Source organism: Meriones unguiculatus, chromosome 11, assembly GCF_030254825.1.
Source record: "Meriones unguiculatus strain TT.TT164.6M chromosome 11, Bangor_MerUng_6.1, whole genome shotgun sequence".
In the NCBI taxonomy this organism is placed as follows: Eukaryota; Metazoa; Chordata; class Mammalia; order Rodentia; family Muridae; genus Meriones; species Meriones unguiculatus.
The window spans coordinates 106,704,934-106,717,883 of NC_083359.1; the positions used below are offsets into that span (position 1 = coordinate 106,704,934).

A 12,950-nucleotide genomic window follows, 5' to 3' on the forward strand; every position below is an offset into this window, starting at 1 on the left:
CAAAGTACCTGAGAGCACCCAGCTTTAACTTCCTGTTTCTTGTGAATGCTTGTCTTTGGAGCCACGGCTGGGAGCTGTCACACAGAAGGCAGCTCAGCCCTGTGGGCCTGCCTCTGCTCCATCCTGGTACATACAGACCTTGGAATTCTGTGAAGAGTTATGGGGCTAGGGAGGACTCTCAGAGGTTAGGAGCTCTCACTGCTCTTGTAGCACCCCCATAGAGTGGCTCATGACCTCCTTCACCTCCAGTTCCAGGAGATCTGGTGCCCCCTTCTGGCCTCCATGAGCAACATGCACACACATGCACACATGTATATGAACACATACAATAATAAATAGTAAAATCACTTTCTTAAAAGAAGAGTATGCTCTGGAAGGAGAAGAGGAAATTGCATGATCACAACATTTTGGTATTAGACTTCCAGTTCTTCCTAACACAATACCAGGTTGCGGGAAACTGGCCACTTACAGGACAGCAGATGAAATGGGGTACGTACTATGTAAAGGTATCCCCCGGAATGGTAGGGAATACTGATAGCATGCACTTAGGTCATTGAGGTCAGAAGGTCATTGTAATGTTCTGTTTTAAATTAGGGCATCTTAATACCAATGCCAACAGTAAGATGTGATGATATAGGTCACACTGGAAAACCTTAACCAATTCTCTTAGAGTTTGTGAGTAATTTTGTCTCTTGCTTCTTATTCTGAAAACAAACTGAAAATCTAGTTGCTAGCTGTGAGATTGAATACAGAGGTGGGGAAAAGAGGGGGAAAGGAGAGGTGAGTGAAAGAGGGAAGAAGAAGAAGGAGAGGAGGGGAGGGCAGAGAAGAGAGAGAAGAGAACATAGGACAGGAACGACTAGAGGGGGAAATAGAGAAAGAGAGAGTAGGTAAGGGAGGAGAGGGGAGGCAGCGAGGCAGGCGGGGAAGAGAAGAAGCAGGGCCAAGAAAGGAAACAAAGGAACAGAGGAAAACAGGTAGAGTTAATATTTTTATCAAGATGTTCAATAAATTATTGAGTCCTAAAGGTCCTCATGTGTAAAATGGAGCTAAACATCCAGCTTATTTATTGGGTTTTTCCCAACTCTAAGTTCTTTCAAACATGTAGGCTGACTGATCTTCTTAAGCCAATGTAGTTGTGTTTGTTTGTTTGTTTTTACCAGTGGGTTGATAGAAATGGTAGGGTCTATGATATAAATACAAATTATTTGTTGCAAAAAGAATGGTTTCATATAAGCTGAATTTCAACATTGATTTGAAACTAGTTCTTAGAGTGTCCTTGAGGGTAGGAGGACCTTGGTTCTGAGGGATTGATGGCGATCAGCAAGTGTCTTTGGACTGAAGAGGCTGCTCTGTGAGGCTTTTGCAGTTCCATGTTAGTCTGTACATGCAGACCCCTGTTCACACTGCTTACTGCGTAAATATTTACACTGCCACCCTTAGGCCACAGGAATCCTGTCTAATGTTGGGGTGGAAAGAGCAATCTGGTTGCTCCTATAACATAAGTAGCTAAGAGATAGGACTTCCTGCTTCAGTGGCTGATGAGATGAGAGGGTCAGACTGCTTGCTGCTCTTACAGAAAACCTATGTTCAGATCCCAGCACACAGCCACATGTCTCCCCAGCTCCATAGTACCCAACATCTTCTGTTCTCTGCAGGCACACACACACACACACACACACACACACACACACACACACACACACAAGCAGACTCTGAAAATAAAAGAAATGAAACTTTATGAATAAAAAAGAATTTCTCTTCCCTTCTCCTCTTGCCCAGCCTGATATTCAGGGCTGGTTCTTCCCATGAAGAATCCAGGGAGGCTGTCCCAGATCCAGAGTAGGCATCTGTATATGTGGACTCTCAAGGAGGGGACGCTCCTCTGCCAAGTTAGACAGGAAATGTGCTTTTACAACTAAGATACTTCACAATCCATTGTTACAATGCACACTCCTTCTTACACTATCTTGCAGCTGTCAGGACTATCTTTCCAGCCTTGTTTCCCGATATTCCCTACCAGATAGCCAGAATATCTTGTACTGCTCTCTAAAAATAGGAATTATACATTTTTTATTTGGCACCGTGCTTTTTCTCCATCAATTTTTTGCAAGCCAAAAATTGTATCCAAACACTACTAAACATGTTTAAAATTCTTTTCATTAGTCTTCTCTAGCCCCTCCAGCTAGAAGGAACTGCTCTTTTCCTTGTATACCTAAGACAGTATATAACTTCTGTTTTATAGACTGAGTTATGTCCATATCTTTTTAGGTCAAAATAATCAAGTATGATCATGACAGAAAAAAAGTGGGCAAGTGAGTTGAGTGACTTTGTGATGACATCATGCTATAAATGGCTGGAATAGACCAAAAAGAAGTAGGAATAAAAGTCAGCAATGAGCAACCTCCACAACAGTGTGCAACAAGCAATATAAATGTTAGCTGAGCGTTGGAGCATGTATCTGTGTCCTCAGCACCCAGGAAGTTAAAGGGAGACTGTGACCTCAAGGTCAGCCTGGGCTGGTGAAGTTCAGGCTAGCCTGGGCTATATAGGGAGAGCTAGTGTTAAAAAACAACCAAACAAGCAACACGTTCTATTTAAAACCTCTGGTGAAGCTGACACTGTGAGCAGAGATGGCAACAAATCCTAACATTTTGCAGGTTTTCCTGTATGCTTGAAGCAGTCACAGCACATGCTCTTCCAGATCATATTGGTGGCAGTTTGGGAATGGCATGAAGGGTTGGGTGAAGAGGAATATGTGAGGCCTGCTGCCCCCTCAAAGGTTCAGCTGCCACAGGGAAAGATCTGTCTTTGAATGTTTCTGCAGGCAAAGATGGTGCTCAGGGTTTTTAAATGGTTTGGGGCTGTAGCATCACAGAACAACATGGGATAAGCTCTTGCCCATGGAGGCCTCCTCACCTTCTCATGGAGACTGGGAAGCAGGGAAAAAAGAAAGGAAGGAGCCAGGGTCCTGACCCACCCCAGTGACCTAACTTTCTTCCCCTAAGCCCCACCTTCTAGAGGTTCTGCCATCTTCCTTGCAGTTAAAAGCCAACAACCTGGTCTCCAAGAAACATTTAGGGGAGGAGTCCTCTACTGTTGATGTTTCTTCTCAGATAATGCATTCCAGTTAACATGATCTAAGCGACTCCAACGAGCCTGAAGCCAGAGTGAAACTGAGATTATTGATAAAAGTCACATATGCACAGACTTGGAAGAGACACTCCCGTCACTTGCTCTGTAGCTCGTCCAGCTCCTTTTACTAAGAGCTACAGTTACTGTCTGGATTCCTTTGGGCTGGACCCATGTCTCCCTTACACTCTTAGTGTGTCAACTCATTCCACGAGAACTAAAAGTGCTTTATATATTTCCTCTTGAGACGTATTTCACTTATTTATGTGAATTTGGATTGTGTGTAAATGGGTATGCCCGTGTCCCAACTTGCATGTGGACGTCCTTTCTCTCCTTTTGCCACGTAGGCCCTGGAGAGTGAACTAAAGCTGTCTAGCTTGGCAGCGAGCACCTTCTCACGCCCCCCCACCCCCCAAGCCATCTTAGTAGTGCTTACAATCTCTTCAGTGATAACCCCACATTTCCTAGCTCAGAGCTAAGTACACAGAAAGTCACGTCACCTTCATGAAAGCAAACGATTTGCCCTTGTTCATCTTCGTCATTTTTCCTCTGTGATTTCGGCTTCTGAGATCAAATTCCTTTCACCAATGTCCTTTATCTTAGCCCATTTCCACATTTACAAGAGGAAAGCTATTGGGGGATGTGATTTTTACACAGCACCAGTCTCAAAGTAAAATCCAAACTTGCATGCTCACGAGAGGAAGGCTCTCTCCATCCTGCTCGGCCACTCACAGCCCATTTAAAAACCCTGTGCACCACTCTTTGCCGGCAGAAACATTCCAAGACCAGGCTCTGCCTGTGGCAGCTGACCTTTGAGGGGGCAGCAGGCCTCACATGTTCCTCTCCACCCCACCCATCCTGCCATTCCCAAACTCCCACCACCGTGATCTGGGCGAGCATGTGCTGTGGCTTCTAGCAGCACGCAGGAAAACCTGCAAAATGTTATGATTTGTTGCTAAGCTCGCAGTGTCAACTTAACTACAGCTGACAAACAGGTTTTAAATAGAACATGTTGGTTCATTATAGTATTTTCCATCTGTGTTTTTTTCTCTCTCTTTCTCACAGTAAGACCAAACATTTGAAGAATGTCACCACAAAAGCTTAGTTGCCACTTCTAGCCACTTACATTAATGATTAGCTTAAAAATTATATGTTAGAAATGAGCAAAACAATAAACAGTAATTTTTTATTTATTTTTTTAAGAAACCGCTTCTCCTACTCAAGCAGGCGGTTCTGGCAGTTGAGGGTTGCTTTTATTGCACTGCTGTCTCTCCTAATTTCTCCCATACAGTTTCTGAGGCTCACTCCCCAAGCCCACTCTCTCTGAGCAGAAACCCTGGGAAGCTCATTCGTGCACAGTTTACAGGCCAGGGCCCACTGTCCCTAATGCTGCCCCCTCCAGGATTCCGACCACGTGACATTTCAGTGGTGGCATTTGTCACTCTGCTGAAAGATCCAGCGGCCACCCTGTACCTCTGCCCTACCGGGCACTGAGCAGAGGAGCTGACAGTGCCCCTCAGTAACTTTTAATGCCCAAGCCACATTAAGGGCCTTAATTGTATTTTAAATCATGTCTTAGGTTGGTGTGCACTTGTAATGGAAATACTGAGTGACAATACAAGCCTTCAAAGGCCTTTCCTCTGATGGTTCAATTCTGGTAGCTTTTGTGACACCACAGATTTTAAATTCTAAAGAAATTTGATTTAAAAAAAATATGGCCTTCTTAATGCTTGATTTTTTTTTTTCTATTCTGGGCACTCTGGGTCTCCCCAGCTGTTTTTGAGTTGTTTAGGCTTTAGCTGCAAATGTTTGGACATCAGCTCAGAACATCGTGTCAGGGAAACATTCTGCAAGTGTTATCTCCTTGTTCACAGGAATCCGAAGTGGACCCAGGAAAGAATTGTTTAGCGATGGAAACTGAAATAGCAATAAAGAGAGGGATGGCCAAATTATGTAAAATCAGAGTACATGAATAATTCAGCGCTCACTTGAGTGTGATTTTTATTTTTAACGTTAAATAATACTAACATTTCCACAAACTAATAATACAGAAACTCACCAACTGGTAAGCTTTTTGTTGGGGGTCTGGGGTGATGATAAAAAGGGAAGGGAGAAAGCTGGGGCCAAGAAGTCATCTTTCCAAATGGTATGCGTTCACCAAGCCCTTGACCTGATTACCTGTGTTCTAATTCTAATTGTTCTACTACTCATTGTAACCTTAAGTACTTAAGATGAGTGAATGTTGGCTCTGAGGTCTCATGGAATGAATTACATTAATAGTTCTCAGGATCTCCTGTAGCTCAGGATGGCCTTAAATTCAATGTGTGCTCAAGGATGGACCTGCCCCTGCCTCCCTAATGCTAGGATTGCAAGTGTGTACCACCCTGCCCAGAGCTTTGTATGTGTGAAGCAAACACTGTTGCCAATTTGCCTTCGTCTCCAGCCATAGCTTTCTTTATGGTAATGTCTGATGTTTAGTTAACTGTGGAAAGGAATGAAGGTCTTGGCAAGGAACTTACTTTAATCTCAAACAAGAATTACTGCTAAGAAAAAAAGAGAATTTAAAAAAAATTAACTCAAGGATCACAAAACACTTCAATAGTTTAATAGGTGATGGAAAGTGGGTGAGAGCTGTAAAGTCATTACGAAGCCTAAATATTGAAAAGAGACGCGTGTGATGGGGGAAGGGAACTTTATGGTCATACAGAGAGTGAAAAAATGCAGATGTTATTGTTTGGTTTTGGTGCTAAGGATCGAAACCGGGTGTCTGATGCTCAGCCCATGCTCCACTGAGGTGCCATAAACACATCTGACTCCACCGTACAGCTTTTGATGGTCTCGCTTAATGGGATAAAATGGCAATTAATCCAGGAACACCTCTATGAAGGAAAACGTCAAGAAGCGTTTAAAGCAACAGCTACTGTCTAAAGCAAGCACAGTGCCCCAAATCACACCCATGGACTCACTCATGGAGCTGTGAGAGAATACAAGTTAGTATGATACTTGGAACCTCAACTGTCTGTTCTTTTACATTTTTTTTAACCTTAATGTATTGAGAAAAATACAAGACCTTGCATAATCCAATGATTGGGAAAGTCTGAAAGAGAACGTAAACCAGAAAGTTAATGGGGTCACGGGGCACAGCCTTGTCCAGTGCCCTGCGGGAGCATCGTGGGGGGGTGGGGGCTTTCAAGGTAGTTTGATCACTTAGTCACCACACTGACCCCTTTAAAGAACTGTGGAGGGTCCAGCTCCTGTTAGGAATGTATAACTGGTGGAGGCAGGAGCCATTGACTGAGCCTGTGAGACTGTGAGCACAGGAGCGACTTGGCTTTGGGAGGAAATGGATTTCAACACACACAATTGAAACATGTGATTTCCTGTGGGTTAAAGATAACCCATGCCTTTCCTTTTAATTAAAGGTCAGCGATGGACACTGTACAATTTCTAAGGCAGCTTGATGTTGAGAAACACATTTTGTTAAAGTACAGTGAAATCAGTCATCATGTGCCTTATAAAATAGCGTAGCTTCCACAGGCGTCTTCCTGAGCCCCGGAAGTTAGAATCAGCCTGATTGGTCAAGCAGTGGCTCAGCAGACCAGTGCAAATACACTGTTCTTAGGGAATGAAATTGGGAGGCACTCAAGAGCTAATTGACACATAGGCTCCCTCTGTGTAAGGACATGCCTTGTTCAGTAGGTAGCAGCAGTTCCGTGATAACCAACTGTCACGTATTCCCAAAGGGAATGCCCTCATACCCCAGTCATGTTGCAGAAGATTCTAACATGCGCAGTAACTATCGGGGGGTGGGGGGAGGAAGGAGCAAAACTGAAGTGAATCCACGCCTTCTTGCTCATCTGTCCACAACTCTGCAGGAGATGATTTATAATGAACAAGAGGCATCTACGTAAGAGACTTTAAAGTATTGTTTTTATTATTTCGTTCATATGTATGATTGCATGTGTGTCTTCAGAGGCCAGAGGAGGGCGTGGGATCCCTTGAAGCTGGAGATTGAGGTGGCCATGAGCTGCCAGGTGTCAGTGCTGGGAACCAAACTCCAGGCTCCTACAAGAGCATCAAGCCTCCTTAGCCAGTGTGGCTCCTCTTCACCCCCAAGAGAAATCTCTTAATAAGGAGAAAATAGAAGGGAGAATTCTTTCCTCCACATTCTCCCTAGGCAAAAAGACAGAATACCTGTTAAACATCTTAAACTACCTTTAGACATGTTAAACATTTCAACTACACATTTCCTGTTGTTTTCTTTGGCGTGCTTGCTTTACTTATATGAAGGGAGAAAGTGATTATTACAAACTGGTTTTGCTAGCATCCCAGAGTTTGACAAAAGGAGCAGAATAGAGATTTCAAATGGGCATTGGGTCTTTCATTAACGATGATCGTTAGCCCCATTCTGAACTATTGACAAAATGTTATAACATTCTTGAAAGCAAGGCTTGTATTCTTTTAAATAAAGAACTAGTTAATCAGAGGCTCATTCTAATGAAAATGACCTAATTTTGCTGCTAAGTGCTAACTTAGAAAAAAAAAAGGAGCTAAAAGATTGTTTGCAAAAATGCATATCGATTCACATAAATCAATGTTAGAGCATGATTGAGGCGCAAATTCCCCTGGAGTTTCCGAAATGCCCTCTATCTTCCGTGTGCAATAGGAGAAACTGTTTGCCTGCATTTTGATAACCAGCATGGAAATTAGATATTAATATATACAGGGAAAGACAGAGACGGAGAGAAAATACTTCACAGCCCAAGAAGGCAGGAATTGTGCCATTACTCACGAGTGGCAGAGTCATGAGTAGCTTTACTCTGTCATCCCTAACAAGTGCACATCTGTCCCCGGGCCCAGGAGCAGACGGTTTAAAGGACAACTCTACCAGCCTTATTCCATTTACGTCCTTGTGTGTTTTGTCAGAAACCCAAGGCCTTTGTAATCTGTTCCTGTTTGCTCTCACACAAATATTGCGAATGAACAGATATAGATGTGAAATTACCTCTTTCTTTTGTTTAAAGCTTAAGAGATAGTAGATCATAATTATTTTTGCAGAAAGAGATGAGCTTTTTAAAAAGCTTATTAGGGTTGATTGTTTTAAAATTTTCCTGTCTCTCAAAAAACAAAACTTCTCCTTTGTCGGCCAAGGTGCCAGCAAGCCCAGGTGACCTTCAGTGAGACTCGATGACCTTCACAGTGTTCAGAAGCTTGTCACCTTGCAGTGGCCAGCATTTGCCCCTGGTGTGTGTCTACACCGTGCAGGACACAAACATGAATCTGGGCAGTCTGTCTCTTACTCTGCAAGTTAACAGGGCTTAAGAATCATCTAAAAATCAGCTACAGGGTCAGGAGTGCCATTTCTGTGATTTTCGCCCTACCGGCTAACTCTCTTGGTTTTCTCAGGTTGTTACAGAAGGAGGCAGAAGCGAAGAGGGGCACATTTGTGCATGGCAAGGTGGTCTCCTTTGCTGTGGGTCTCCAGGGGGGTACGTATGTTGACCATCTTGTTTCTGCTTGCTTGAGTTAGCCGACTAAGACTTAAGCTCTCCTGAACTATAGCAGTGTGTTTAAGTTAGCAATAGGAATGCAAAATACCCTAAATAAAAATATTAGCTGATCTGTTGATGGACCCTATTTAGTGTGTATTCCTGTGGTGAGATCTCTTTCTGGGCATTGAGAAATAAGACTGTTTTGAAAGCTTGCAAATAAAGCATTTATTATCTGCTTGGAAAAAGAATGGTGCTCTTGGGGAGAAAAAAAAAAGCTAAGTATGTTTGCAAATTTTTCTATTCTTGCTCTCTAACAAGGACTGGGGCAGAGGGCAAAATATTAGTATTCTTGATTTTCTTTTCTGGATGTCTCCCTATGTTGACCAATGCAGTGCATTGTAGAAACTTAATAACTTAAAATTAAGGTAGTAGACTTTTACTCTCATCTATAAATCCACTGCCCACGATCTGGCAATATCTTGGGGGTAAGATACTGAGATGCTGACATTGCTTGTTGAGATTAACTTGGGTTTAGAGTGTAAATACTTGGTATACAGTGTTCTATGTAATTGCAGAATTGTTTTCTTTAAAATTTACTTGCTGGATAAATTTAGTACTGAGATAAAAATGTGTGGGACCCATATTGATGTCTTGATCTTAATTAAAGCCTAAACACTTAGTCATGAACACATAAGGTGAGGCTGCTTCATTTCCAAAAGCCTTCCAAGCTCCTGCTGCCGACAGCCTAGGAAGGACTTTCGTGTGTGAGAAAGTTCTTGCACTGGGAACCCACCTCCATGCTTCCTACCTCTTGACACTGGTCATTCTCTTTCTTCTGAATGTTGTTTTCTCTTCTACAGAATCCTGCTGCCATTGTATGGTTTGTTCAAATATGGAGAAAAGAGAGATTAGCACAGAACCATGGTTAAAAGCGCAGATTTCCCAAGTCTTTTTCATTGTATTTTTTTCTAAGGTAAAATGAAGATAATGACAGTCACAGATGCACACTTCCTGAGGACATAAAAAGATGATGTATGACTAGCACTTGTCTTTCAGCAAACTTAACCATGACTTAGCTTAACGTAGCCTGTCTCCAAATACTTAGGAATCTACGGTAAATCCTCTCAAGTTACTGATAACTGAACTTTACCAACATCCCCACATTCCCAGCGTCCATCCCAGCCATTTCTTTCAGGAGAAGAGTTGGGGACTATTCCTTCTCAAAGCTTACACACAGAGGCATTTTCTATTTTGTTGATGTCGGCCCTGTGACAGGGCTTCTGTTGTTTTTAAATTACATTTCTTAAGCTTGGAATCCACAATGTGAGTGATAGGCCCTAGAGATATTGATATAAAAATTAAAACTGTCAACTTGTATTAAGGTTTAATCACTGGCTACGGCCTATGAGCTACAGTCTCTTTATGTGAGCTCTCCTGAAGCACTTTAAAAAAAAATCTATAAATCTGAGCAACAAAGGCATGCCTATCTCTCTCTTTCCTTCCTTCCTTCCTTCCTTCCTTCCTTCCTTCCTTCCTTCCTTCCTTCTCCTCTTAACAAATCCCTTGAGTAGTTTATGGAGAAGACAGGGCAGGTCAGTGGTGCAGCTTCCTTGTTAGTGTAGATGGGATGCAGTGGGGTCAGCATCCTTCCATGAGCCATCTCGTTTGACCTTTCACACAGAGTGCTACACTGGCATCTTCATGATGTATAAATAGAATCTTAGGGAGAAACGCCAGTTGTTCAAGGTCATTCCCCCAATGCTGAATCTGAATCCTAGCCCTTTATTTTGTCCTTCTAATATCTACCTGCATGAATATTGCTTCCAATTTTGTAATCTCTAATGTAATTATAATTTGTTCAACATTTGGGACTAAATAGGCAGGAAGAAATGGTAACTATATATATATATTAAAAATATATAATATATACACATATATAAATATGTACATATATATTTCCATTAAAAATATAAGCTTGTAAGTATACTTTTACAAGAAACTGAAAGCTTTTCTTTTTATTTCCTCACTGCTTTTCTTTTTATTTCCTTACTGCTTTTCTTTTTATTTCCTTACTGCTTTTCTTTTCTTTCCTTACTGCTTTTGAAAGTTTGACGTATGAGTACTGTGTTTACATTATTTTTATGTTTCCTTCTCCCCCTCTAAATCCTCCCATTCTCCCTATTCCCTCATTCTTTAATTTTACTTCTTTCTTTTTACACACACACACACACACACACACACACACACACACGCACACACATGTGTTTAGGGTTTACCTCACGCAATTGACTAACCTATGAGGAGGCTCTTTCCTGGAGAAGACTTAATCTCTCTCAGCAGCCATTAATTGGCTATAGGTCTTTACCTAGGGATGGGGCCTTTCCTCCATCAACTTTGATATGTCTACTGGCACAATCATTGTTTAGGTCTTCTTTAGGCAGCCATGTTATTGAGAACTCATGGATCAGCTGCTCTGTCATATCTAGGAGACATTACATTACAGGAGATTTCCCAGTCTCTTGTCTCCTACAATCTCTTACAGTCGTTCTGCCCCCTCCTCTGTGATATTCCCTGTAGGGACTATGTTGCAGATATAACAATTACAATGGGACACTAGTCTACAGTTGAACTCCTCTACAGGAGTGACCCCTCCTTCCCATGGAGCATCCTTTCTCAGAGCACCAGTGACCAGTCTGTATAAAGGTACCAGAGGCTAGCTCTTTCATCTCAAATAGATACAACTTTCAGGTTTCTTTTGTGCTTTGGAGCTCTCTCTGTGATCTACTGCATTGTATGTGACCATCTTCACCTGCCCGTGTGTGTGTGTGTGTGTGTGTGTGTGTGTGTGTGTGTGTGTGTGTGTTTAACAACCACTCATTTCTTAGGAACACTGTGAAAGAGCACCCCCATGCACAAATGTCAAAAGTTGTTCCCAGGGAGCCAAGTTATGACAATCTTCAATAAATCTCTGTTTGATGAATTTTTAAAGTTTCATGGAGCTGAGACCAGCTATCCCAAATGGCTCTCAAATATCTCCTTATTATTGCCCTTCTGATGATTAACTTGCAGAGACAAGCACCAAGAAGGCAAAGGCCGCCAAGGTTTAGTTTCAGGCTTCGGGCACTGCTGGGTTTGACTACTGCTGCCTGCTTTGGCCACCCCGTAACAACAGCATACACATTGAACACTGTGTCTGCGTTTCAGGGAAGGAGCCCGTCAGTCATCACAACTGTACATGCAATGTTGCAGATGTGCCACGGATCAAAACCCAAACGATTTGCTGCCTTCCTGTAGTGTTGTTAGAGGTGGGGACTGTGGGGATGATTAAACACAACATTCCCACTTGAAAGACTTGAAAGAACAACCCTATCCTCGATTCTCCCATTAGAACTTACTATTCAGAAATGGTACCAAGCCCCGTGCTCAGACTGATTCCGGGGCTATGTTTCTTTATACAGCACTGACTGATGCTTATCATTTGTTTGCAGTGCTCTGTAACACGTTGTGAAGAAAACCCTCTTTGGCAAGATAAGTGCTATAAAAACTAGGACGACACCCTAGGCATTGCCTGGCTATCTTGCCTGGGGAGGACCTTCCTGATCTCCTCTGGAGACAGTCTTCATGCTGAGCTGCATCATGATGGATTGCCAATCTGCCGCTGACTAGTGGAACGAGTTGCTAGGCAGAATTTTAGCTTCACCTCAGCCTGCCATTGCTCATGGACTTAAATCCTGGAACCCCACCACTGGAGAAGATGATATGCAGCGCTGTATATTCTATTACCCCATAATATACAGTGCGTTTTATTTATGTTAGTCATCTTTTATACAGAACTGTCACAAAATCTGTCACTACTGATTACAGCCTGAATAGACAAGCTCCCCAGGTAAATTATTTCCCTGCCCACTGATCTTGCTAGTACTACCTGGCCAGAAAGAAACAAGGATAAATTCAAAGCAATGATAGATAAACTTCAAAAGGTGAAGAGATGACTGTGTGTGGAGACAGGCCTCCAGTGAAAACTGCCTGGCAGTGCCCTTTTCTCTTTTGACTTCTTAAGCCTCATTCATCTTCTTAGAGTGTGTTCTTCTCAACTGATGTGAGCATTTGTGATCCACCATTCCCCATCAGACCTAGCTCCCAGTGACATCTCCTGTCTGCTTTTCAATCACTCCACAAGCACCACCACCTTTTCCTTTAGCTGTGTCAGGGCTGGGGGAGGTCCTTCCTGTTCTTTTCATCCCATTTTACAATAGTCTTTGGAGGTCCTAGACTACTCCTTTACCTCCCCAATGCTAAAGAATTCCTTACCACCAGCATATTTGA

At 42.6% G+C, this 12,950-nt stretch overlaps 1 protein-coding gene across 11 annotated transcripts in view; it reads left to right on the forward strand.

The window, feature by feature from the left end:
* Positions 1–12,950, forward strand: part of Esrrg (estrogen related receptor gamma) — a 612,722-nt gene that overhangs the window by 328,364 nt on the left and 271,408 nt on the right. For 4 of the 11 annotated variants that reach the window (XM_060364903.1, XM_060364900.1, XM_060364901.1 and 1 more), the window contains exon 3: positions 8,539–8,621. The exons of the other annotated variants lie outside the window; for them this stretch is intronic. The gene's annotated coding sequence lies outside the window, so the exon portion shown is untranslated. The remainder of the gene's footprint in view (positions 1–8,538; positions 8,622–12,950) is intronic. 11 annotated transcript variants of the gene reach the window in all.